Source organism: Macaca thibetana, chromosome 7 (genome assembly GCF_024542745.1).
Source record: "Macaca thibetana thibetana isolate TM-01 chromosome 7, ASM2454274v1, whole genome shotgun sequence".
Lineage (NCBI taxonomy): Eukaryota > Metazoa > Chordata > Mammalia > Primates > Cercopithecidae > Macaca > Macaca thibetana.
The window spans coordinates 85,077,617-85,101,459 of NC_065584.1; the positions used below are offsets into that span (position 1 = coordinate 85,077,617).

Consider the following 23,843-nt stretch of genomic DNA (forward strand, 5'->3'; position numbering starts at 1 on the left):
TGGGAAGTTTTCAGCCATTTCTTCAAATAATCCTTTTGCCCCTTTCTCTATCTCCTCTTTGGGAATTGTAATGCATATGTTGGTCTACTTAATGGTATTCCACAAGTTCCTTTGTCTCTGTCAACTTTTCTTTCTTTCTTTTTTTTTTTTTTGGGATAGAGCCTCACTGTGTTGCCCAGGCTAGAATGCAGTAACACAATCTTGGCTCACTGCAACCTCTGCCTCCCAGGTTCAAGCAATTTTCCTGCCTAAGCCTTCTGAGTAGTTGGGATTACAGGCACTCATCACCATGCCCAGCTAATTTTTGTATTTTTAGCAGAGATGAGATTTTGCCATGTTGGCCAGGCTGTTTTTGAACTCCTGACCTCAAGTGATCCACCTGCCTTGACCTCCCAAAGTGCTGGGATTACAGGCATGAGTCACCTCACTTGGCCTATCCACTTTTCTTTATTTTTCTTTATGCTCCTCAGATTTGAAAATTTCAACTGTCCTATTTTCAAGTTCACTGATTCTTCTGTGTTTGAGCTCCTCTAGTGAATTTTCATTTCAGTTATTGTGTCTTTCAGCTGTAGAATTTCTGTTTAGCTCCTTTTTACAATCTTTGTCCCTTTCTTGGTATTCTAATTTTGTTAATATACCATTTTCCTGATTTCCTTTAGTTTTTTGTCCATGTTTTCTTTAGCTGTTTGAGCAAATTTAAGATAATTGTTTAAAGTCTTTGTTTGGTGAGTCTAATGTCTGGGTGTCCTCAGAAATGGTTTCTGCCAATTAATTTTACTCCTTTGAATGTGCCATGTTTTCCTGTTTCTTTGTATGCCTTGTAATTTTTGTAGTTTTGGTTGGAAATTAGACATTTGAGAAAACAGCTAACTCCCCTAGTCTTTGCAGATTGGCTCTATACTGGTACAGTTCTTCGACAATGAGCGAGGCTTGCTTTGAGCCTAGGGATCAGCTGAGGTGAAGGCTTAAGGTCTTTTCAGGGCTTTTCTGACCAAGTGTCTTACCTGGGCATGTGTAACTTCCCAATTTCCCCATATACATGGCTGCTTTTGAATGTCTTATTTCCTAAAGAGTCTCAGTCCAGTTTCTCCTGGGGCCTTAGATGGTCTACTGTATGTATCCACCCATAGTCTTTTACTCCATATGTCAGTGGGTCTGTAGTCTCCTTGCAGCTTTCATGAGCAATGACTACCACTTTTCTGAGACCTGAGGCCAGTCCTTTAGGTAACCCCCATATGTACACAATAATTTGCGAAAAGCTTTGCTCTTCTCCCTTCCATTTAAGGGAGGGAACTTGGAATTAGGCTGCTGCCTCTTCCAGACTAAGAGCACTGCCACATCAGGGAGGAGGAGGGGGCAAGGGCAAATAAAAACACCACAAAACTTTCTCAACATTTTGAAGGTGGGCATTCACTTGGTTACTGTAAACTTTTAACTGTTTTTTGGAGCTCTTACATGTTAGTTCAGCTAATTTCTGGTTGTTTTATGAAGTTTCTGTGGGATAATGAAAGCTTGGATTATCCCACCAAATGGTTGGATTATCCCACCCGACAAATGGTGGCTTTGTCATCCACCATTTTGCTGACATCACATGAGCATCCATCTTGATAGAAGAAAAGAGCAAATTGGACATTAAGTAAGTATAAGAAAAGAAATAGAAAGATAAGAGAAGAGGCTGGGCACGGTGGCTCACACCTGTAATCCCAGCACTTTGGGAGGCTGAGGTGGGCAGATCACTGGAGGTCGGGAGTTTGAGACCAGCCTGACCAACATGGAGAAACCCCATCTCTACTAAAAATACAAAATTAGCTGGGCATGGTGGTGCATGCATGTAATCCCAGCTACTCGGGAGGCTGAGGCAGGAGAATTGCTTGAACCCGGGAGATGGAGGTTGCAATGAGCCAAGATCACGCCATTGCACTCCAGCCTGGGCAACAGGAGTGAAACTCCATCTCCAAAAAAAAAAAAAAAAAAAAAAAAAGACCAGGACTTCAAGACTAGCCTGGGCAACATAGTGAGATCTCATCTCTAAAAAAAATTTAGGGCTGGGCACAGTGGCTCGCACCTGTAATCCAGCACTTTGAGAGGCTGAGGCAGGCAGATCACAAGGTCAGGAGTTTGAGACCAGCCTGACCAACATGGCGAAACCCTATCTCTACTAAAAATACAAAAATTAGCTGGGCATGGTGGCCAGCACCTGTAATCCCAGCTACTTGGGAGGCTGAGGCAGGAGAATTTCTTGAACCCAGGAGGCAGAGGTTGCAGTGAGCTGAGATCATGCCTTGCATTCCAGCTGGGGCGACAAGAGCAAGACTCTGTCTCAAAAAAAAAAAAAAAAAAAAAAAAAAAAATCTATATTTTGATTATTGTGGTGGTTACGTAGGTGAATACATTTATCAAAACTCAGCAAACTATTCATTTAAATGGGCATATTTTATGTAAGTTATACATGAATAAATTTTATTCATAAGTAAAAAAACAGTTTACAGAGGCCACTGCCCTGTCAAAATAGTACATTTGTCTCTATTAATATATTTTGAGTGAAAAAATTTAAAAAGCTTATTCTGTGGATAATTACTTTGTTTTTTCACCTGGTGTGGACATTTAATCTTTGGTGCTTTATGAGAGAAATGAATAAAGTTCTTAGGTAGTTCTGATGAGAGAGATCGTGTCTAAGAATACGTCAGGGATAGTTTCATAAAGGAAACCATTTTTAATCTTGGCCTTAATTAATAGATACAGAGAAAGAAAGATAAAAATAAAGAAAATAGCATGGCATTCCAAGCAGAATGAACAATAAAGGAAAACAATACTGCCTTTTGCAAAAATACACTGTTTTTTTTTTGAGGGACTCTGAGTTTTCATTGTAATATCACATCTCCATATTAAAGACCTAAGTGTAATTTTCGGTCATTAATTATGCACGGATGATTTCTCCCTATGCAGAATGCTGTTTGTGCTTAATCAGGCAATCCTTTAAAAGATACGATCTCTAGGGATTTGCTATTTAAGAAGTGGAATTAGCTACATTACAATTAAATAATTCCTGTTACAGTACCATGTAAAAGTTCATTCATCCATTCAACATTTATTTATTCTGTAAAATATTTATTGAGTACCCATTATATATTTGGTACTATTCTAGGCAGTAGAGATACACATAAGTCAATATTTATCCCTCATGGGGCCTAATATTATTTTTTTCTTTATTATTACACTTTAAGTTCTAGGGTACATGTGCACAATGTGCAGGTTTGTTACATATGTATGCTTGTGCCCTGTTGGTTTGCTGCACCCATTAACCCATCACGTCATTTACATTAGGTATTTCTCCTAATGCTACTCCTCCCCCATCCTCCCACTCCAAGACAGGCCCCAGTGTGTGATGTTCCCTGCCCTGTGTCCAAGTGTTCTCATTGTTCTATTTCCACCTATGAGTGAGTGAGAACATGCAGTATTTGGTTTTCTGTCCTTGTGATAGTTTGCTGAGAATGATGGTTTCCATCTTCATCCATGTTGCTACAAAGGACATGAAGTCATCCTTTTTTATGGCTGTATAGTATTCCATGGTGTATATGTGCCACATTTTCTTAATCCACTCTGTCATTGATGGACATATGGGTTGGTTCCAAGTCTTTGCTATTGTGAATAGTGCCACAATAAACATTTGTGTGCATGTGTCTTTATAGCAGCATGATTTATAATCCTTTGGGTATATACCCAGTAATGGGATCACTGGGTCAAATGGTATTTCTAGTTCTAGATCCTTGAGGAATCGCCACACTGTCTTCCAAAATGGTTGAACTAGTTTACACTCACACCAACAGTGTAAAAGCATTCCTATTTCTCCACATCCTCTCCAGCACCTGTTGTTTCCTGACTTTTTAATAATTGCCATTCTAACTGGTGTGAGATGGTATCTCACTGTGGTTTTGATTTGTATTTCTCTGATGACCAGTGATGATGAGCATTTTTTCATGTGTCTGTTGGGTGCATAAATGTCTTCTTTTGAAAAGTGTCTGTTCATATCCTTTGCCCACTTTTTGATGGGGTTGGTTTTTTCTTGTACATTTGTTTAAGTTCTTTGTGGATTCTGGATATTAGCCCTTTGTCAGATGGGTAGATTGCAAAATTTTCTCCCATTCTGTAGGTTGCCTGTTCACTCTGATGGTGGTTTCTTTTGCTGTGCAGAAGCTCTTTAGTTTAATTAGATCCCATTTGTCTATTTTGGCTTTTGTTGCCATTGCTAATATTCCTAAATTATATTTAATTTCAAACATTCTAAGACATCACTCTGTAATGAATGTAAAACCACTTTTGTTAGAGAGTATGATACCAGTAGTTCTATTTAATCTTCCTTTTAAACAAATACATATTTATTTTAAAATGTGGGTTTTTAATTATTTGGTTAAATTTTCAGCACTGTGTTTAATAATCCGGGATACCAAAAAAAAAAAAAAAAAAAAGCCTGAGGAATTTATAGTCTAGATATGGAGAAAATACCTATACATGACATGATTAAAGTACTTTTAAGTAGAGTGTGCAATGAAATTTGAGGTAACAAAATACAGGGTAACTGTGAGGGTGAAATTGACATGGAGTCACAACAGTCAGGGGACATTTATGACGGAAGAGTGTTGGTGAGATTTTGATTGGTGCTTCCAGGCAGAGGGAGCAAGACAGCAGGCCTGGAAGCAGTGATGAGTGGGGTATGTGGAGGACACTGTGAAGACTGGCCTGCAATAAAGTTTAACCTGTAATTCCTTTATAAAGATTTCCACGTAGGAAATTAATCACAGTTATATTCACAGAGGTTAATTACAGTGTTATTTAAAATGATGAAAATTGGCCAGACGTGGTGGCTCATGCCTGCAATCCCAGCACTTTGAGAGGCCGAGGCAGGTGGATCACCTGAGGTCAGGAGTTCGATACCAGACTGACCAATATGGTGAAACCCCGTCTCTACTGAAAATACAAAAATTAGCTGGCTGTGGTAGCATGTGCCTGTAGTCCCAGCTACTCAGGAGGCAGAGACAGGATAATTGCTTGAACCCAGGAGGTGGAGGTTGCAGTGAGCCTAGATCACACCACTGCACTCCAGCCTGGGCAATAGAGGGAGACTCTGTCTCAAAAAAACAAACAAACAAAAAAACCCAAAAAAACACCAAAAAAGATGAAAATTGGAGGGAAGTGATGACACCTTTGACTGTTGTGTGACACTGATTTCTCTCGTATTCGTACTGGCTGATCCTGAGGTGAGTCAAAAAAAGACAAAAATGTATAAAAATAAAGAAAAATAAATAAAATGATTAAAAATGGAAACAACCTACATTTTATTTTATTTTATTTTTTTATTATTATACTTTGAGTTCTAGGGTACATGTGCATAACATGCAGGTTTGTTACATATGTATACTTGTGCCATGTTGGTGTGCTGCAGCCATCAACTCGTCAGCACCCATCAACTCTTCATTTACATCAGGTATAACTCCCAATGCAATCCCTCCCCCCTCCCCCCTCCCCATGATAGGCCCCAGTGTGTGATGTTCCCCTTCCCGAGTCCAAGTGATCTCATTGTTCACTTCCCACCTATGAGTGAGAACATGCGGTGTTTGGTTTTCTGTTCTTGTGATAGTTTGCTAAGAATGATGGTTTCCAGCTGCATCCATGTCCCTACAAAGGACACAAACTCATCCTTTTTTATGGCTGCATAGTATTCCATGGTGTATATGTGCCACATTTTCTTAATCCAGTCTGTCACTGATGGACATTTGGGTTGATTCCAAGTCTTTGCTATTGTGAATAGTGCCGCAATAAACATACGTGTGCATGTGTCTTTATAGCAGCATGATTTATAATCCTTGGGTATATACCCAGTAATGGGATGGCTGGGTCATATGGTACATCTAGTTCTAGATCCTTGAGGAATCGCCATACTGTTTTCCATAATGGTTGAACTAGTTTACAATCCCACCAACAGTGTAAAAGTGTTCCTGTTTCTCCACATCCTCTCCAGCACCTGTTGTTTCCTGACTTTTTAATGATTGCCATTCTAACTGGTGTGAGATGGTATCTCATTGTGGTTTTGATTTGCATTTCTCTGATGGCCAGTGATGATGAGCATTTTTTCATGTGTCTGTTGGCTGTATTAATGTCTTCTTTTGAGAAGTGTCTGTTCATATCCTTTGCCCACTTTTTGATGGGGTTGTTTATTTTTTTCTTGTAAATTTGTTTGAGTTCTTTGTAGGTTCTGGATATTAGCCCTTTGTCAGATGAGTAGATTGCAAAAATTTTCTCCCATTCTGTAGGTTGCCTGTTCACTCTGATGGTAGTTTCTTTTGCTGTGCAGAAGCTCTTTAGTTTAATTAGATCCCATTTGTCAATTTTGGCTTTTGCTGCCGTTGCTTTTGGTGTTTTAGACATGAAGTCTTTGCCCATGCCTATGTCCTGAATGGTACTACCTAGGTTTTCCTCTAGGATTTTTATGGTATTAGGTCTAACATTTAAGTCTCTAATCCATCTTGAATTGATTTTCGTATAAGGAGTAAGGAAAGGATCCAGTTTCAGCTTTCTACTTATGGCTAGCCAATTTTCCCAGCACCATTTATTAAATAGGGAATCCTTTCCCCATTTCTTGTTTCTCTCAGGTTTGTCAAAGATCAGATGGCTGTAGATGTGTGGTATTATTTCTGAGGACTCTGTTCTGTTCCATTGGTCTATATCTCTGTTTTGGTACCAGTACCATGCTGTTTTGGTTACTGTAACCTTGTAGTATAGTTTGAAGTCAGGTAGCGTGATGCCTCCAGCTTTGTTCTTTTGACTTAGGATTGTCTTGGAGATGCGGGCTCTGTTTTGGTTCCATATGAACTTTAAAGCAGTTTTTTCCAATTCTGTGAAGAAACTCATTGGTAGCTTGATGGGGATGGCATTGAATCTATAAATTACCTTGGGCAGTATGGCCATTTTCACGATATTGATTCTTCCTATCCATGAGCATGGTATTTTCTTCCATTTGTTTGTGTCCTCTTTTATTTCACTGAGCAGTGGTTTGTAGTTTTCCTTGAAGAGGTCCTTTACATCCCTTGTAAGTTGGATTCCTAGGTATTTTATTCTCTTTGGAGCAATTGTGAATGGAAGTTCATTCATGATTTGGCTCTCTGTTTGTCTGTTACTGGTGTATAAGAATGCTTGTGATTTTTGCACATTAATTTTGTATCCTGAGGCTTTGCTGAAGTTGCTTATCAGCTTAAGGAGATTTTGGGCTGAGACAATGGGATTTTCTAAATATACAATCATGTCATCTGCAAAGAGGGACAATTTGACTTCTTCTTTTCCTAACTGAATACCCTTGATTTCTTTCTCTTGCCTGATTGCCCTAGCCAGAACTTCCAACACTATGTTGAATAGGAGTGGTGAGAGAGGGCATCCCTGTCTTGTGCCAGTTTTCAAAGAGAATTTTTCCAGTTTTTGCCCATTCAGTATGATATTGGCTGTGGGTTTGTCATAAATAGCTCTTATTATTTTGAGGTATGTTCCGTCAATACCGAATTTATTGAGCGTTTTTAGCGTGAAGGGCTGTTGAATTTTGTCAAAAGCCTTTTCTGCATCAATTGAGATAATCATGTGGTTCTTGTCTTTGGTTCTGTTTATATGCTGGATTATGTTTATTGATTTGCAAATGTTGAACCAGCCTTGCATCCCAGGGATGAAGCCCACTTGATCATGGTGGATAAGCTTTTTGATGTGTTGCTGAATCCGGTTTGCCAGTATTTTATTGAGGATTTTTGCATCGATGTTCATCAGGGATATTGGTCTAAAATTCCCTTTTTTTGTTGCGTCTCTGCCAGGCTTTGGTATCAGGATGATGTTGGCCTCATAAAATGAGTTAGGGAGGATTCCCTCTTTTTCTATTGATTGGAATAGTTTCAGAAGGAATGGTACCAGCTCCTCCTTGTACCTCTGGTAGAATTCGGCTGTGAATCCATCTGGTCCTGGACTTTTTTTGGTTGGTAGGCTATTAATTATTGCCTCAATTTCAGAGCCTGCTATTGGTCTATTGAGGGATTCAACTTCTTCCTGGTTTAGTCTTGGAAGAGTGTAAGTGTCCAGGAAATTATCCATTTCTTCTAGATTTTCCAGTTTATTTGCATAGAGGTGTTTATAGTATTCTCTGATGGTAGTTTGTATTTCTGTGGGGTCGGTGGTGATATCCCCTTTATCATTTTTTATTGCATCCATTTGATTCTTCTCTCTTTTCTTCTTTATTAGTCTTGCTAGCGGTCTGTCAATTTTGTTGATCTTTTCAAAAAACCAACTCCTGGATTCATTGATTTTTTGGAGGGTTTTTTGTGTTTCTATCTCCTTCAGTTCTGCTCTGATCTTAGTTATTTCTTGCCTTCTGCTAGCTTTCGAATGTGTTTGCTCTTGCTTCTCTAGTTCTTTTAATTGTGATGCTAGAGTGTCAATTTTAGATCTTTCCTGCTTTCTCTTGTGGGCATTTAGTGCTATAAATTTCCCTGTACACACTGCTTTAAATGTGTCCCAGAGATTCTGGTATGTTGTATCTTTGTTCTCATTGGTTTCAAAGAACATCTTTATTTCTGCCTTCATTTCGTTATGTACCCAGTAGTCATTCAGGAGCAGGTTGTTCAGTTTCCATGTAGTTGAGCGGTTTTGATTGAGTTTCTTAGTCCTGAGTTCTAGTTTGATTGCACTGTGGTCTGAGAGACAGTTTGTTATAATTTCTGTTCTTGTACATTTGCCGAGGAGTGCTTTACTTCCAATTATGTGGTCAATTTTGGAGTAAGTGCAATGTGGTGCTGAGAAGAATGTATATTCTGTTGATTTGGGGTGGAGAGTTCTATAGATGTCTATTAGGTCTGCTTGCTGCAGAGATGAGTTCAATTCCTGGATATCCTTGTTAACTTTCTGTCTCGTTGATCTGTCTAATGTTGACAGTGGAGTGTTGAAATCTCCCATTATTATTGTATGGGAGTCTAAGTCTCTTTGTAAGTCTCTAAGGACTTGCTTTATGAATCTGGGTGCTCCTGTATTGGGTGCATATATATTTAGGATAGTTAGCTCTTCCTGTTGAATTGATCCCTTTACCATTATGTAATGGCCTTCTTTGTCTCTTTTGATCTTTGATGGTTTAAAGTCTGTTTTATAAGAGACTAGTATTGCAACCCCTGCTTTTTTTTGTTCTCCATTTGCTTGGTAAATCTTCCTCCATCCCTTTATTTTGAGCCTATGTATATCTCTGCCTGTGAGATGGGTCTCCTGAATACAGCAGACTGATGGGTCTTGACTCTTTATCCAGTTTGCCAGTCTGTGTCTTTTAATTGGAGCACTTAGTCCATTTACATTTAAGGTTAATATTGTTATGTGTGAACTTGATCCTGCCATTATGATATTAACTGGTTATTTTGCTCGTTAGTTGGTGCAGTTTCTTCCTAGCCTTGATGGTCTTTACATTTTGGCATGTTTTTGCAATGGCTGGTACCAGTTGTTCCTTTCCATGTTTAGTGCTTCCTTCAGGGTCTCTTGTAAGGTAGGCCTAGTGGTGACAAAATCTCTAAGCATTTGCTTATCTGTAAAGGATTTTATTTCTCCTTCACTTATGAAACTTAGTTTGGCTGGATATGAAATTCTGGGTTTAAAATTCTTTTCTTTAAGAATGTTGAATATTGGCCCCCACTCTCTTCTGGCTTGTAGAGTTTCTGCCGAGAGATCTGCTGTTAGTCTGATGGGCTTCCCTTTGTGGGTAACCCGACCTTTCTCTCTGGCTGCCCTTAAGATTTTTTCCTTCATTTCAACTTTGGTGAATCTGGCAATTATGTGTCTTGGAGTGCTCTTCTCGAGGAGTATCTTTGTGGCATTCTCTGTATTTCCTGGATTTGAATGTTGGCCTGCCCTACTAGGTTGGGGAAGTTCTCCTGGATGATATCCTGAAGAGTGTTTTCCAACTTGGTTCCATTTTCCCCCTCACTTTCAGGCACCCCAATCAGATGTAGATTTGGTCTTTTTACATAATCCCATACTTCTTGCAGGCTTTGTTCATTTCTTTTTCTTCTTTTTTCTTTTGGTTTCTCTTCTCGCTTCATTTCATTCATTTGATCCTCAATCGCTGATACTCTTTCTTCCAGTTGATCGAGTCGGTTACTGAAGCTTGTGCATTTGTCACGTATTTCTCGTGTCATGGTTTTCATCTCTTTCATTTTGTTTATGACCTTATCTGCATTAATTACTCTAGCCATCAATTCTTCCACTTTTTTTTCAAGATTTTTAGTTTCTTTGTGCTGGGTACGTAATTCCTCCTTTAGCTCTGAGAAGTTTGATGGACTGAAGCCTTCTTCTCTCATCTCGTCAAAGTCATTCTCCGTCCAGCTTTGATCCATTGCTGGCGATGAGCTGCGCTCCTTTGTCGGGGGAGATGCGCTCTTATTTTTTGAATTTCCAGCTTTTCTGCCCTGCTTTTTCCCCATCTTTGTGGTTTTATCTGCCTCTGGTCTTTGATGATGGTGACGTACTGATGGGGTTTTGGTGTAGGTGTCCTTCCTGTTTGATAGTTTTCCTTCTAACAGTCAGGACCCTCAGCTGTAGGTCTGTTGGAGATTGCTTGAGGTCCACTCCAGACCCTGTTTGCCTGGGTGTCAGCAGCAGAGGCTGCAGAAGATAGAATATTGCTGAACAGCGAGTGTACCTGTCTGATTCTTGCTTTGGAAGCTTCCTCTCAGGGGGGTACTCCGCCCTGTGAGGTGTGGGGTGTCAGACTGCCCCTAGTGGGAGATGTCTCCCAGTTATGCTACTCAGGGGTCAGGGACCCACTTGAGCAGGCAGTCTGTCCCTTCTCAGATCTCAACCTCCATGTTGGGAGATCCACTGCTCTCTTCAAAGCTGTCAGACAGAGTCGTTTGCGTCTGCAGAGGTTTCTGCTGCATTTGTTATTGTTTACTGTGCCCTGTCCCCAGAGGTGGAGTCTACAGAGACAGGCAGGTTTCCTTGAGCTGCTGTGAGCTCCACCCAGTTCGAGCTTCCCAGCGGCTTTGTTTACCTACTTAAGCCTCAGCAATGGCGGGTGCCCCTCCCCCAGCCTCGCTGCTGCCTTGCCGGTAGATCACAGACTGCTGTGCTAGCAATGAGGGAGACTCCGTGGGCGTGGGACCCTCCCGGCCAGGTGTGGGATATAATCTCCTGGTGTGCCCGTTTCCTGAAAGCGCAGTATTGGGGTGGGAGTTACCCAATTTTCCAGGTGTTGTGTGTCTCAGTTCCCCTGGCTAGGAAAAGGGGTTCCCTTCCCCCTTGCGCTTCCCAGGTGAGGCGATGCCTCGCCCTGCTTCAGCTCTCGCTGGTCAGGCTGCAGCAGCTGACCAGCAGCGATTGTCCGGCACTCCCTAGTGAGATGAACCCAGTACCTCATTTGAAAATGCAGAAATCGGCCGGGCGCAGTGGCTCAAGCCTGTAATCCCAGCACTTTGGGAGGCCGAGGTGGGTGGATCACGAGGTCAGGAGATCAAGACTATCCTGGCTAACATGGTGAAACCCCGTCTCTACTAAAAATACAAAAAACTAGCCGGGCGTGGTGGCGGGCGCCTGTAGTCTCAGCTACTTGGGAGGCTGAGGCGGGAGAATGGCGTGAACCCGGGAGGCGGAGCTTGCAGTGAGCCGAGATCACGCCACTGCACTCCAGCCTGGGAGACACAGCAAGACTCCGTCTCAAAAAAAAAAAAAAGAAAATGCAGAAATCACCGGTCTTCTGTGTCGCTCGCGCTGGGAGTTGGAGACTGGAGCTGTTCCTATTCGGCCATCTTGCTCCACCCCCACAACCTACATTTTAATCAATAGGGGAATAGAAATGACTTAGGCTGTATTCATTCAATAGAACAATATGTAGCCATTGCAAAAAACGTTTTTGATAACAAGGTGGTAAAATGTCCATGATGAAATATAAATGTTCATAATTATGTAAAAGAAGCAGAATATAAAATTGTAAGTACATTATGATGCTAATTTTGTGAAAATGAAAAAAATTCATATCTTAGAAAAAATCCTGGAAGAAAATACTCCAAGCATTTTATTTACTTTAATATAATTTATTTATTTATTTTACAGAGACAGGGTTTCCCTGTGTTGCCCAGGCTGGTCTTGAACTCCTAGGCTCAAGTGATCCTTCTGCCTCAGCCTCCCAAATTTCTGGGATTACAGGCATGAGCCACCATGCCTGGCCTCCAAATATTTTGTGATGGTTATCATTTGTTGATGGAATTATAGTTGATTTTTATTTCCATCTTTATATTTTTCTGTAATTTTAACATTTATTGTAACGATTACATATTTTGTTTATACTCTTAGATAATATTTGTATTAGTTTGCTAGAGCTGCCATACCAAAATACCATGTACTTGGTTGCTTACACAACAGAAATTTATTTTCTCATGGTTCTGGAGGCTAGAAGTCCATGATCAAGGTACCAGTAGGCTTGGTTTCTTCTGAGGCCTGATTCCTTGGTTTGCAGGTGGCTGCTTTCCCACTCTGTCTTCACATGGTTTTCCCTCTGTCTGCACATATTTCTGGTGTCTCCTGGCATGCCTAAATTTCTCTTTCTTACCAGGACACCAGTCACATTGGATTAGGGCCCACCCTGAAAAAAAAAAGCAGGGCACCTCATTTTAACCAAAGCAATGCTTTAAAGACCTTATCTCCAAATATAGTCACATTCTCAAGTACTGGGGCTTAGGATTTACACAAATTTTGGGAAGACATGATTCAACGTATATACTAGTTTAAAAAGTAATTGGTATATTATTGGTAATACAGACACAAAAACTGGGGCAAGCCTGACTAGAGTAGAAAGATATGTGGCAAATAGCAATAGTAGGGTAGGTGAAATAACTTCAATGATAGCTTAATTATTGATTGTTCACTGTGTACTGAGCATTGTATTAAGATATATTGACAGTCTCATGAAGTCATTGATTTAAATATTGATTAATATGGCATCAAGTTTGGGAAAACATTGAATCATGACAAGCTGTGGACTTTGGATGGACATAAGAAATGATTTGAAGGTAGGAAAATGACATGAGGAAGGATATTTTATTTATTTTTATTTTATTATTATTATTATTATTTTGAGACAGAGCCTCGCTCTGTTGCCCAGGCTGGAATGCAGTGGCGCAATCTCGGCTCACTGCAACATCCGCCGCCTGGGTTCAAATGATTCTCGTGCCTCAGACTCCTGAGTAGCTGGAATTACAGGCGTGCGCCACCATGCCCGGCTAATTTTTGTATTTTTAGTGGAGACGGGGTTTTCCCATGTTGGCCAGGCTGGTCTCAAACTGCTGACATCAGGTGATCCACCGTCCTCAGCCTCCCAAAGTGCTGGGATTACAGGCGTGAGGCACTGTGCCTGTCCATTTATTTTTATTATTGTTTTTGAGACGGAGTCTCACTCTGTCACTCAGGCTAGAGTGCAGTGGCGTGATCTCGACTCACTGCAACCTTCGCCTCCCAGGTTCAAGTGATTCTCCTGCCTCAGCCTCCTGAGTAGCTAGGACTACAGTCACGCACCACCATGCCTGGCTAATTTTTGTATTTTTAATAGAGATGGGTTTCTTCATGTTGGCCAGGCTGGTCTCAAACCCTTGAACTCAGCTGATCTGCTCGCCTCAGACTCCCAAAGTGCTGGGATTAGACGCATGAGCCACCGTGCCCGGCCACAGGAAGGGTATTTTAGAAAGATTAGTTTGGTAACAGAATGGATTAGTGGGCTGGGCGCAGTGGCTCATGCCTGTAATCCCAGAACTTTGGGAGGCCGAGGCAGGCGGATCACTGGAGGTCAGAAGTTCGAGATCAGCCTGGCCAACATGGTGAAACCTTGTCTCTACTAAAAATACAAAAATTAGCTGGGCATGAGAGCGGGTGCTTGTAATCCCAGCTACTCAGGAGGCTGAGGCAGGAGAATAGCTTGAACCTGGGAGGCGGAGGTTGCAGTGAGCCTCGCCATTGCACTCCAGCCTGGGAGCCTGGGAGACAACAGTGAAACTCTGTCTCAAAAAAAAAAAAAAAAAAAAAAAAGGAATGGATTAGTGACAGTTTAATTTCAGGGATCAGCAAACCTTTCTGTAAAGGACCAGAAAGTAAATATTTTGGGGCATACATACGGTCTCTGTTGCAAATACTGAAGTCTGTCATTGTAATATGAAAGCAGTGACAGACAATAAGTAAATGAATGAGCATGGCAGCTGCTAAATCTCAGGTTTAACCTAAAGCTACCTTCTTACATATTTTAAGTTCAGCCTAAAGGTTTCTTTGTGCATTGTGAAGTACAACCTAAATGGAATTGTAAACAGACTGTAGCCTACTCTTGTGCCAATCACTGTTTCGCCCAATCAAACATGGCCAACTGTTCAAACTGTGTTCAAATAGGGCAAATGCTGAGCTACAACCAATCCAGCTGTTTCTGTACCTCACTTCCATTTTCTGTATGTCACTTTCCTTTTTCTGCCATAAACCCTCCACCGCGTGGCTGCTCTGGAGTCTCTGAGCCTACTCTAGCTCGGGAGGCTGTCTGATTCATGAATTATTTTTTGCTCAATTAATTCTTAAATTTAATTTGGCTGAAGTTTTTCTTTTAACTCACTGTTCCAATAAAACTTATGTACAAGGAAAATTGCAATGTTCCCAACACAAAGAAAATATAAATATTTGAGGTGAAGCATATCCAAATTATACTGATTTGATTATTACATGTTGTATACAGGTATTAAAATATCACACATACCCCCCAAATATGAACAACTATTATGTATCAATTAAAAAACCCTGGATGTATAAGAACAGGTCGTGGGCTAGATTTGGTTGATTGGCCATAGTTTGGTGACTCCTGGAATAGACCTCGTAGAAGGGACAGTAGCAGATAAAAACTGGAGGTTCAAGCACAGTTAGGAAGAGAATATGGCAATAATTAATATCTGCAGTGAAGAGGGCCAGAATTAAGCTGGGCCAATGTGATGGAAATGGAGATATATTGGAGCCCTTTTAGGGGAAAAGGACGCAGACCAGGTGATGATTGGAATGCAGAACTTGAAGTGGAGAAAATGAAAGATTTTGGGGATTCTGAGCAGGAAAGCTGGGAAAGGGCAGGGCAGTGTCACTGTCATAAATGGATATATCCATGAACTGGCCATTTGCCTGGTTGCTCCCAGATCCTTTTCTGCTTTTACCCTCTCTGACTCATATCACATGAAACTACATTTCCCAGGTTATCTTGCCCCCTGGCTTCTGGGTGGGTTCTGGCAATGGAAGTGTAAACCAAAAATAAAATTCTAAGACCCCCCAACCATCTGAATGGACCCCTCCTCTTGGCCAAGGGCATTCCAGAATTAACCTGAAAAACTAGCTCAGGCCATGACGGAAGAGAGGGTCGGAAATGCCTCATTATACTCTCTTCCCTTTTGGAATTCAGGAAAAACCTGACCAGCATTGACATCAACACATATCTTAAGTCTGATCAGAAACATTTAGAATTTACCCTCTCAGGAGCCCGCTACCTGGATGCTTCAACTGCAGGATAAAACCTTGGTTTACACAACCCCTCACTGTAACCCAGACATTCCTTTCTATTGATAATAAGTCTTGCAACCTGATGACAATCAGATAATGGTTTCTTTTTTCTTTTCTTTTCTTTTCTTTTTCTTTTTTTTTTTTTGAGGCAGAGTTTCGCTCTTGTTGCCCAAGCTGGAGTGCAATGGCGCGATCTTGGCTCACTGCAACCTCCGCTTCCCAGGTTCAAGGAATTCTCCGGCCTCAGCCTCCTGAGTAGCTGGGATTACCAGCATGTACCACGATGCCTAGCTAATTTTGTATTTTTAGTAGAGACAGGCTGGGCACGGTGGCCCACACCTGTAATTCCAGCACTTTGGAAGACTGAGGCGGGTGGATCAGGAGGTCAGGAGTTTGAGACCAGCCTGACCAACATGGTGAAACTCCACCTCTACTAAAAATACAAAAATTAGCCGGGCATGGTGGTGCATGCCTGTAGTCCCAGATACTCAGGAGGCTGAGGCAGAACTGCTTGAACCTGGGAGGCGGAGGCTGCAGTGAGCCAAGATCGCACCACTGCACTCAGCCTGGGTGACAGAGTGAGATCCCCCATCTCAAAACAAACAAACAAACAAAAAATTGGGCTGGGTGTGGTGGCTCACACCTGTAATCCCAGCACTTTGGGAGGCCGAGGCAGGTGGATCACCTGAGCTCAGGAGTTTGAGATCAGCCTGGTCAATATGGTGAAACCCCGTCTCCACTAAAAATACAAAAATTAGCCAGGTATGGTGGCACAAGCCTGTAGTCCCAGCTACTTGGGAGGTTGAGGCAGAAGAAGAGCTTGAAGCTGGGAGGCGGAGGTTGCGGTGAGCCGAGATCAAGCCACTGCAATCCAGCCTGGACGACAGAATGAGACTCCGTTTCAAAAAATAAAAAAATAAATAAATAAGTAGAGATGGGGTTTCTCTATGTTGCTCAGGCTGGTCTCAAACTCCCAACCTCAGGTGATCTGCCCGCCTTGACCTTCCAAAGTGCTGCGATTACAGGCATGAGCCATGGTGCCCGGCAGAGAATTGTTAAATCTACCTATGACCTGGAAGACCCACCCCCTACCTCCCTCCTTTGAGTTGTTCTGCCCTTCTAGATCAAACCAATGTAAATCTTACATGTATTGATTGATGCCTTATGTCTCTCTAAAATGTATAAAAGCAAGCTGTACCCCAACCACCTTGGTCACATGTTGTCAGGGCCTCCTGAGGCTGTGTGACAGGCACGTCTTTAGCCTTGGCAAAATAAACTTTCTAAATTGATTGAGACCTGTCTCAGATACTTTTAAGTTCACAAAAGTCACTGGCCCAAGAGTGTAGACAGTGGGGAAGAGAACCCAGGGAACCCAGGGTAGTTGTCTCCTGTTCTCTCTGCTTCCTGTATTATTCCTAGCAGCAACATCTCTTCCTCCTTGGCCAGACAGCCTTTCTCTCCACGATCCTAGTTCCCTCCATGCAGACCTTGCCATGATTCTTGTGACCTCTGGATGCCCTTAGATTCTGGGCTGCACTAACTCCACTAACTCCCATTGTCCCTCCAGCCTAGGGAGTGGCGGCAGATGCCTGCTGTTGCATTTCCAGATTGCTTCGTTGTGCCCCTTTTGGCTTCTTAGCTCTTCTCTTACCCATGTAGCAATTCCTTGTGGTAAAATCCTTCTGAAATACTTAGAGTGGTTTCTGCTTTCTGGCTGGACCCTAACTAATATAGTTCAGAAGCTGTGTCAGTTATTAATTTATTATCTCTTAGCTCCAAACCCACTGCTTTGTGATTCTGGGGCTGATAGTCCACAAACTGCTTTTCTGCTTCTGCAACTGGCTCCCTGTTCCACTCTGCCAGTGAGGGATGCTAGATCGGGGCTAGAAGGCTGGAGGTGGGAGAATGAATTGTTACCTGTAGTTTGTTCCATGTGGGTTTCCTATCTAATTGCATCCTGTGAACACCATCAAGTGACACTTCTTTATTCCGGCAGTGCCTCTCATCCAGGAACTGTATCCAGTTTCCTATCTTTCTAACACTTGCAGAGCCGGTCTTATCATGCCCACTCAGAGACATCAGTGGTGCTCTCTCCTCAGATATATGAATTTCAGTTCTGGGGGAGCCTTTTATTTTTTTAGATGGAGTCTCGCTCTGTCGCCAGGCTGGAGTGCAGTGGCACAATCTCAGCTCACTGCAACCTCCGCCTCGTGGGTTCAAGCAATTCTCCTGCCTCAGCCTCCCAAGTAGTTGGGACTACAGGCGTGTGCCACCACATCCAGCTAATTTTTGTATTTTTAGTAGAGGTGGGGTTTCACAGTGTTGGCCAGGATGGTCTTGATCTCCTGATCTTTTGATCCACCCGCCTCAGCCTCCCAAAGTGCTGGGATTACAGGCGTGCGCCACTGTGCCCGGCCTAAGCTTCAAAGTTTTAATCACCCTGGCCTCTTCCCTTCGTTCCCTCAGCTGTAGGGGTGGCAACTGCATTCTTCAATTGCTATCTCTGTGGTCCTTTAGAGTTCTCTTTTTGCTCTTTCAGTTACCTAATTAACAACTTTATAATTACTTAACAATCCTTTACATTTAATTCTTTCCATATACTGGAATGGTTTCTGTCTCCTGACTGGGTCTTGCCAGTTACAGAAGTGCAGCTGGGGTGGTTTTTGAAAGGTGTCAGGTTTGGTTTTGAATATATTGAACTTGCAATGACAGCAGGCTATTCAAGTGGAGATACCTTGTATGTAGATCAACTACGGCCCTGGAGTTTGTGGGAGAGACAGGATCTGAAAATGTTTTGTTCTCGGCAGCACTGATGTGGTCACAGTAACTATGATTGCTTGAGCTCTTTGGGTGAGTGGTGTGAAGTGCCAAGAGCAGATGACTGAGAACAGCCTCACAAAGAAAAGGTGTCGGCCGGGCGTGGTGGCTCAAGCCTGTAATCCCAGCACTTTGGGAGGCCGAGACGGGCGGATCACGAGGTAAGGAGATCGAGACCATCCTGTCTAACACGGTGAAACCCCGTCTCTACTAAAAATACAAAAAACTAGCTGGGCGTAGTAGCGGGCACCTGTAGTCCCAGCTACTCGGGAGGCTGAGGCAGGAGAATGGCGAGAACCCGGGAGGCGGAGCTTGCAGTGAGCCGAGATGGCGCCACCGCACTCCAAGCTGGGCGACTGAGCAAGACTCTGTCTCAAAAAAAAAAAAAAAAAAAAAAAAAAAAAAAAAAAAAAAACACACACAAAAAAAAAAAACAAAGGAAAGGTGTCAACATTTTAAAAAATCACAAATTTCAAGATACAATGATGAATTTATGATAAAGTATTGATAAATGAAGTTCATACCAAGATTTTTTTTCTGGCTACCCTTAAATTCTTACCCAGCCCGTGTTTCAAAGTATGTACCAATACTGAGGCTATCCTTACAAAGCAAAGCCTAGGTACCCTGGAGCTCTTACTTTTCCTCTAGCACCACTAGGGAAAGCCACCAGGTCACAGTGAAGACAGTAATTTATCCTTTCTTCTTTTGATCCTGTGAGTCTACTGTCAACACTATAGTGGTACTGCAGAAAGACATAAAAGTTATGAGAAAATTTTATCATCTGATCAATGGGGCTCTCCCCATTACTAACCAGCTATTTTTTAAAATATCTTTTTACACACTGTTATTTTACTTTTTTGTAAAGATGGGGTCTCACTATGTTGCCCAGGCTGGTCTTGAACTCCTGGCCCAAAGTTATCATCCCTCCTCAGCCTTCCAAAGTGCTAAGATTACAGGCATGAGCCACTGAGCCTGGCCTTTTAAAATGTCTTATCAATTTATTCAGACATCTACTGAGTAGGTACTGACACCTGGTGTCAGGTGTCCATTTCTTTGCAGTTTCCTGCCCACTATTGTTCTAAGCCTTTTCTCTTCTGCACTCTCCTCTTGGTGCCCCTCCATGCCCCCTTCTCCTTTGACAGGGGCTAGGTGTTACTTTGCTGGCAGAATAAAGACCATGTGAGACAAGCCTTTTAATCCATTCCAAAACAACTCTGTGGCTATTTCTTTCTCTTCCCCATCTTAGGTGAGGAACTGAACTTCCTCTTTCTAAGTTTAAACTAACCTTATGTTTTCAGTCCTCTCTGTTCTCTCCCTTTTCTCCCTGGTGGGTGCTATAACATCTGCAATCAAAGATTTTCTCTCTTAATTATCTCCTTTTTGTCTAGCTTAAGCACCTTTAATTTCTTCTTCTCTCCTCTGCCTGCAGACATAATCCTTTTTCCTCCTTGCTGAAAAAAAAAACCAAAAACCCCAAACCCCAAAGCCTTCATTTGACCTTGCTGCATTTTTTATCCTATTTTCCTCATCCTTTTGTTGTTACATGTTTGAGGACAGAACTCCATTTTCTCAAAGCAGAGTCATTTCTTGTTCTGCCCTCTTGACGTCTGCTGCTCCCTCAGCCCTCATCTCTGCCACTGAAACTGATTGCTGAAGGCAACCCTGGGTTCCTCATCCTGAGGCGTGGTGGATTTTTCTCATCCCTCATTGTCTTAGATTTCTCAGTGGTATTTGACACTGTTGATTATCTTTCTTTCTAACACTCTCCTTTCATAGTCTTCATAGAGCAACATATAATTTTCTTCCTATCTTTTTTAACCTTTCGAGATAGTTTGGATGACTATATATGCTGAGCTTAAATTCCAACATATCTACTGCAGTTTGATGGGGCATGAAGAAATAGTGGTGTCACCAAAAACTGATTGCTGCTAAGATAGCCTTTGTATAATTTTGCCCAGTGATGTTAAAATCAAGTAGGGGTCTGTCTTCAGCTTGAGAGGTCTTACTATTTGATTGTGTCAGAAGCTGGTTAAAGTAACCAGTCTCATCAGAGAATAGTGCTTGTTGTATAGTCTCTCCCTTGAACCATGCTAGCTAGCTAATCGCTGACACATTTTGCCCTTCCAATCCCTTTCATTTCTCCTTGTTTTAACCTTCCAGTTTCTGATCTAGATATATTAATTCATTGTTTAGGATATGATCAAGTTCTATCTTCTGACTGTTTACATTTATGTCCCAGTGGCATGTATTGGTTCTATTCACTAAACTTAGAGTTCTGGAGGTTTTTCTGCCATCCTAAGAGTAACTCACAGTGCTCTATAAGAAAAACAACAACAACAACAACAACAACAACAACAGAACCTACTTCATTTGATAGGCTTTTCTCTCTTCTTTCTTTTTTTAATTTTTAATTTTTTTCTTTTTCTTTTTTGAGATGAGGCCTTGCTCTGTTGCCCAGTCTGGAGTGCAGTGGTGCGATTATGGCCTGCCACAGCCTCGACCTCCTAGGCTGAAACCATCCTCCCTCCTTAGCCTCCCAAGTAGCTGGGACTACGAGGGTGCACCACCACACACAGCTAATTAAAAATTTAGAAAAATATATAGAAATGGGGTCTCACTGAGACAGCCAGGTGGGAGGTGGTCCCTGGAGAAACTCCAACCAGCCTGCCAACTGAGGTGGAGCCTTGGGAAGTTCATGACTTTCGCAGTGGAGAGGAGCCTGGCCCCTCCTCTTCCTGTGTGGAACCTGAGATTCAAAGGGTGAGCGGATGCGCTCCAGCAGGGGGCTCTGGCCTTGCTGAGGATCCTTGTTTCCCCCCCTTTTTTCCCCTTTCCACTCAGTAAAACCCTACTTCATTCACCCTTTAAACTGTCTGTGAGCCTACATTTTCATGGCGGTGGGATGGACAAGAACCCTGTCTTTAGCTCGACTAAGGAAAGTCCTGCAACATCACTATGTTGCCTAGGCTGGGCTTTTCTCTCTCCTTAAATGTAGAAGTTATTTAACATGATCCTGATTTTGAAAAGTAGAATGCTTCTTGGAGATTTTATGTTTGTTATTCAAGATGAAGAAAATAGGGTTTATTATTGTATAAGAATAATTCTATCCATAAATAGAAAATGCTAATTTGAAAAATGCCATCATTCTATGAGACTGGATAAAAATAAGAAAGGATAACCTGGTCTTATAAACAATTTTTTGGGTGTTGTGCAAAGTTATAGAGGAACTTCTCGTTCTTAGTGTTGTTAGTTGATATCTATCATGGCGCTTTAGACCAAATAGAAAGAGAACTGAGCATTGTGAGTCGTTGGAAAAAGAGGCCTCTACAACAAAGAAAAAAGAAGACTACAGTTTTTTGAACTTTAACTGTTACTTATTCCTGATTTGAAACATGGCAGATTCTTTTTTTCTTTTTTTTTTGAGACAGAGTTTTGCTCTTGTTGTGCAGGCCAGAGTGCAATGGCAGTATCTTGGCTCACTGCAACCTCTGCCTTCTGGGTTCAAGCGATTCTCCGGCTTCAGCCTCCTGAGTAGCTGGGATTACAGGTATGAACCACTTGCCTCGCTAATTTTGTATTTTTAGTAGAGATGGGGTTTCTCTGTGTTGGTCAGGCTGGTCCCAAACTCCTGACCTCAGGTGATCTGCCCACCTTGGCCTCCCACAGTGCTGGCACTACAGGCGTGAACCACTGCACCCGGCCTTCAAACATGGCAGATTTTAGTAGAGCCTTAACACTTATCCCTGCTGCTGTCATTTAGCATAAGTTAACTTATATTGCTGAAAGTAGGGAGATTTTACTACTTATAGATCATAGAATTTCCCTACTTCCCCCTTTTTATTCTTTTATGTTGCATTGCCTTTTCTCCTACACATATGTTGTAGTTGGGTACATTGTGCAGCTCAAATGTACAATCTAATTTTACTTTGGTGTGAAGAAGTTGAGAGTATGAGGTGACTTGGCTAGTAATGAGGAAGTCAGGACAAAAATGCATCTTGGATTCCCCACTAGCCAATTCTGGGACAATTTGAGCCTCAAAGTTACAATGATAGTTAACACATAATAACTTACTGACCAAAATAGGAATCCAAGAGTCCAAACTGATGTACGTGAAGGAATGAATAACCTATAAAAGGAAGACAACAGAACACCTTTTCCTTACAGCAGAATGCCAACTAATAAGTGTGATAAATGTAGATGGAATGAGAAAATCACTATTTGACAACTACCATATTAATAATTGCTTCAGACAAGAATCATCAATGGTAGCTAGATGAGGAACATGGTATTTACTAGTCTTGAATAATCTCCCTTAAGGTTACCTAGTCATTACAAAGGGAAAAATAGTAACTTTACAGTGGCGCTGTCTGGTAAACACCGCTTTAACCAAGTAATCAAAGTCTCGATCTGTCACCCAGGCTGGAGTGCAGTGGCAAGATATTGGCTCACTGCAACCTCCGCCTCCTGGGTTCAAGTGATTCTCCCACTTCAGCCTCCCAAGTAGCTGGGATTAGAGGCACCTACCACCACGCCCTGCTAATTTTTGTATTTTGAGTAGATACCGGGTTTCACCATGTTGGCCAGGTTGGTCTTGAACTCCTGGCCTCAGGTGATCCACCCGCTTCGGCCTCCCAAAGTGCTGAGATTGCAGGTGTGAGCCACAGTACCTGGCCTTCTGATGTGATGTATTAACAAGGACACAACATCGTTTTAGTGGTATTCCTGCCAAAAATACATATGCTGAATCTAATCATGAGGAAATATCAGACAAACCCCAATTGAGGGATATTCTACAAACTGCCCTACAGTCTTCAAACAAGTTAAATCATGAAAGACTGATGATCTGTTTCAGATTAAAGGAGACTAAAGAGACATGACAACTGGATGTAACATAATCCTGGAATTGGAGACTGGACTTAAAAAAAAGACATGTTGGCATAACTGATGACAGATGACTATGTACTGGATTAGAAAATGGATTGTAGGTCGGGAGCGGTGGCTCATGCCTGTAATCCCAGTATTTTGGGAGGCTGAGGCAGGTGGGTTACCTGAAGTCAGGAATTCAAGACCAGCCTGGCGAATATGGTGAAATCCCATCTCTACGAAAAATACCAAAAATAACTGGGCGTGGTGGCTCATGCCTGTAATCCCAGCTACTCGGGAGGCTGAGACAGAAGAATTGCTTGAACCCTGGAGGCAGAGGTTGCAGTGAGCTGAGATCGCACCATTACACTCCAGTCTGGGCAACAGAGCAAGACTCTGTCTCCAAAAAAAAAAAAAAAAAAAAAAAAGAAAATGGTATTGTATCAACGTTAAATTTCCTGATTTTGATAATTGTACTATGGTTATGTAAGGGAATGTCCTCGTTTACAGGAAATGCACATTAAAGAATTTAGGGGCAAATAGGCATGATGTTTGCCACTTAATCTCAAAGCGTTCAGGAAAATTGTATACACATATAT

The 23,843-nt window shown here is 41.9% G+C and overlaps 3 protein-coding genes and 1 non-coding gene across 21 annotated transcripts in view; 2 read left to right on the forward strand and 2 right to left on the reverse strand.

Annotated features, from left to right (window-relative positions):
• Positions 1 to 23,843, forward strand: part of DAD1 (defender against cell death 1) — a 330,697-nt gene that overhangs the window by 131,392 nt on the left and 175,462 nt on the right. The gene's annotated exons all lie outside the window — the stretch shown is intronic.
• MRPL52 (mitochondrial ribosomal protein L52) overlaps positions 1 to 23,843 on the reverse strand; it is a 244,816-nt gene that overhangs the window by 74,973 nt on the left and 146,000 nt on the right. The window contains exon 1 of one of the 16 annotated variants that reach the window (XM_050796633.1): positions 21,195 to 21,198. The exons of 14 other annotated variants lie outside the window; for them this stretch is intronic. The gene's annotated coding sequence lies outside the window, so the exon portion shown is untranslated. Of the gene's footprint in view, positions 1 to 15,334; positions 15,339 to 21,194; positions 21,199 to 23,843 lie in introns of those variants that run through there. One more of the 16 variants, XM_050796636.1, reaches the window with a different exon arrangement.
• OXA1L (OXA1L mitochondrial inner membrane protein) overlaps positions 1 to 23,843 on the reverse strand; it is a 240,727-nt gene that overhangs the window by 11,871 nt on the left and 205,013 nt on the right. The gene's annotated exons all lie outside the window — the stretch shown is intronic.
• On the forward strand, positions 5,185 to 5,253 carry LOC126960432 (small nucleolar RNA SNORD41). Its single transcript, XR_007727979.1, has one exon. It is a non-coding gene; the product is annotated as a small nucleolar RNA SNORD41 (small nucleolar RNA).